This window comes from Octopus sinensis, linkage group LG2 (genome assembly GCF_006345805.1).
Source record: "Octopus sinensis linkage group LG2, ASM634580v1, whole genome shotgun sequence".
NCBI classification, from domain to species: domain Eukaryota; kingdom Metazoa; phylum Mollusca; class Cephalopoda; order Octopoda; family Octopodidae; genus Octopus; species Octopus sinensis.
The window spans coordinates 106,432,179-106,435,425 of record NC_042998.1 but is presented as its reverse complement, the minus strand read 5'-3'; the positions used below and the strand labels follow the sequence as shown (position 1 = coordinate 106,435,425).

General features: G+C 39.5%; 2 pseudogenes; both read left to right on the top strand.

The window, feature by feature from the left end:
- Positions 1 to 249: 249 nt before the first annotated feature.
- On the top strand, positions 250 to 368 carry LOC115208886 (annotated as a pseudogene).
- A 1,181-nt stretch (positions 369 to 1,549) lies between these two features.
- On the top strand, positions 1,550 to 1,668 carry LOC115208885 (annotated as a pseudogene).
- Positions 1,669 to 3,247: the final 1,579 nt, after the last annotated feature.

The window sequence follows — 3,247 nt, the reverse complement described above, 5'->3', positions numbered from 1 at the left end:
GGTGATGAACTGATACAAGCATTAATGAGCTGTAAAAAAAGCTTAATGACATCATTCCTGACTCTTTCTTTACCTTCTGGATTCAGATTCCACCAAAATCGATTTTGTCTGTCATCATCTTTTTTGTGTTGATAAAATGAGTACCAGTTGAACACTGGGGTTCATGTAATTATCATGCCTGCTCACCTAAAATTTCAGGCCTTGTACCTACATTAGAAAGAACATGTATGTCCAAAACATATGTATATAGCTTACAGCCATATCACATTGAAAACACCAGTTCTCATCCAATCACCAAAGTTAAGCAACATCGAGCCTAGTTGGTACTTAGATGGGTGACTGCTTGAGGAACCTAGGGGCTGTAAGCATTAAAAAAGTGCAGGAGTAGCTGTGTGGTAAGTAGCTTGCTTACCAACCACATGATTCTGGGTTCAGTCCCACTGCATGGCACCTTGGGCAAGCATCTTCTACTATAGACTCGGGCCGACCAAAGCCTTGCGAGTGGATTTGGTAGACAGAAACTGAAAGAAGCCCATTGTATATGTGTGTGTGTGTGTGTGTGTGTGTGTGTATGTTTGTAAGTCTGTGTTTGTGCCCACCAACATCGCTTGACAACTGATGGTGGTGTGTTTACATCCCTGTAACTTACCAGTTCGGCAAGAGAGACCGATACTAGGCTTCTGAAAAATAAGTCATGGGGTCGATTTGCTTGACTAAAGGCGGTGCTCCAGCATGGCCACAGTCAAATGACTGAAACAAGTAAAAGATAAAAGAGAAAAAAAGAGTGTTTTCACATAGTATTTTCAAAGACTGATAAATGTTTATGAGATTATCTAAAGTTTTTTTTTTCCCTGGAATTAGTTAAATAAGCATATATAAAATAGCTCTGTTATGTTACTATGTGACCAAGTATTTAAGGCTGTGAGCTTGCAGAATCATTAGCATGCTGGATAAAATGTTTAGCGGCATTTCATCCATCTTTATGTTCCAAGTTCAAACTCCACCGAGGCTGATTTTGTCTTTTTGCTTTCGGGTGCCAATAGAATAAGTACCAGTTGAGCACTGAGGTTGATGTAATCAACTTACTCCCTCCTGTGAACTTGCTGGCCTTGTGCTAAAATTTGAAACCAATATTTATCTAAGTATCTTCTGTTATAACCTTCTATCAGACTGGTTGATATGATGTGATGTATTGTTTCAGAAAATATATGACATAAACAGTTCTCTTTACATAATGATTCATACAGGATATGATACAATAATTTCTTGCTATATGACAACATATTTATATAACCAAAAAGGTGATGAACTGATACAAGCATTAATGAGCTGTAAAAAAAGCTTAATGACATCATTCCTGACTCTTTCTTTACCTTCTGGATTCAGATTCCACCAAAATCGATTTTGTCTGTCATCATCTTTTTTGTGTTGATAAAATGAGTACCAGTTGAACACTGGGGTTCATGTAATTATCATGCCTGCTCACCTAAAATTTCAGGCCTTGTACCTACATTAGAAAGAACATGTATGTCCAAAACATATGTATATAGCTTACAGCCATATCACATTGAAAACACCAGTTCTCATCCAATCACCAAAGTTAAGCAACATCGAGCCTAGTTGGTACTTAGATGGGTGACTGCTTGAGGAACCTAGGGGCTGTAAGCATTAAAAAAGTGCAGGAGTAGCTGTGTGGTAAGTAGCTTGCTTACCAACCACATGATTCTGGGTTCAGTCCCACTGCATGGCACCTTGGGCAAGCATCTTCTACTATAGACTCGGGCCGACCAAAGCCTTGCGAGTGGATTTGGTAGACAGAAACTGAAAGAAGCCCATTGTATATGTGTGTGTGTGTGTGCGTGTGTGTGGTGTGTGTATGTGTGTCTGTGTTTTTCCCCCCACCATTGCTTGACAACTGATGTTGGCATGTTTACGTCCCTCGTAACTTAGCAGTTCAGCAGAAGATTTGACAGAATAAGTACTGGGGTTAATTTGTTCGACTAAGGCGGTGCTCCAGCATGGCTGCAGTCAAATGACTGAAACAAGTAAAAGAATAAAAAAATATAATCACCAGCATTGAACACTGAAACACAACATGAAATTGGGGACCTATCAAAGGTAATGGGAGTAGGGTGGAGCAGAGAGTTCTTGCTTGACATGGTGAAATGTAGCTTGTGATCATCTGAAGAAGAAGAATATTTATAGTTCAAACATATTTAAATTTTTAAAGCATACCTAAACATATTTCAAAGCATACTTATATGTTCAAGACAGCTTTTACTTGTTTAAATTATTAGATTGCTGCCATGCTGGAGCACCACACTGAGGAATTTTAGTTGAATGAATTGACTCTTCTATTTTTTATTTTGAAACATAGCACTTATTCTTTTCTACTCTAGGCACAAGGCCCAAAATTTTGGGGAAGGAGACCAGTTGATTGGATTGACCCCATTATACAACTGGTACCTAATTTATCAACCCAGAAAGGATGAAAAGCAAAGTCGACTTGAGCGGAATTTGAATTCAGAATGCAAAGACAGATGAAGTACCGCTAAGCATTTCGCCCGGCATACTAGCATTTCTGCCAGCTCGCCACCTTAAGCCTGGTACTTATTCTATCGGTCTCTTTTGCTAAACTACCAAATTATAAGGAGATAAACACACCAACACTGGTTGTCAAGCAATGTTGGGGGACAAACACACACACACATGCACACACACACACACACACACCACACACACACACACACACACACACACAGGGTGTGATGGGTAAATTGCTGCTGTTTTATATTTTTGATTTCAGGCACGTGCATTGTTTGCTTTTGATTTTGTCGACTACACAGTATAGTAGGGTCAGTTGGGTACTGTCTGTGAGAAAAACAGCACATGACGCAATTCACTCTGCCAGAAATTTGGAAACGATATACTGTACTGCTTGGCATTCATGCTGGAAGCTCCAATATGAATATTTCAGAGTGTTTGGGTGTCAATCTGAAGACAGTGCAGAGGATTGAGAAAGTGTTGGCTGAGTCTAATGATAATTACGAAGGTGCAGCAGCTCAGAAAACTCACTCTGACTGTTCTGATAAGAAAAGAACACCTGAATTTGTTGGTGAGATCTAGGTCATGATTGACAAACGATCTCTCCAAGTCAATCAGATCCATCACTAGGGACATGGCAATGTCTGATTTTTTTATCAGGTAGGTAGGGCATGAAGACATTCAGTATTCCTCATACAAGATG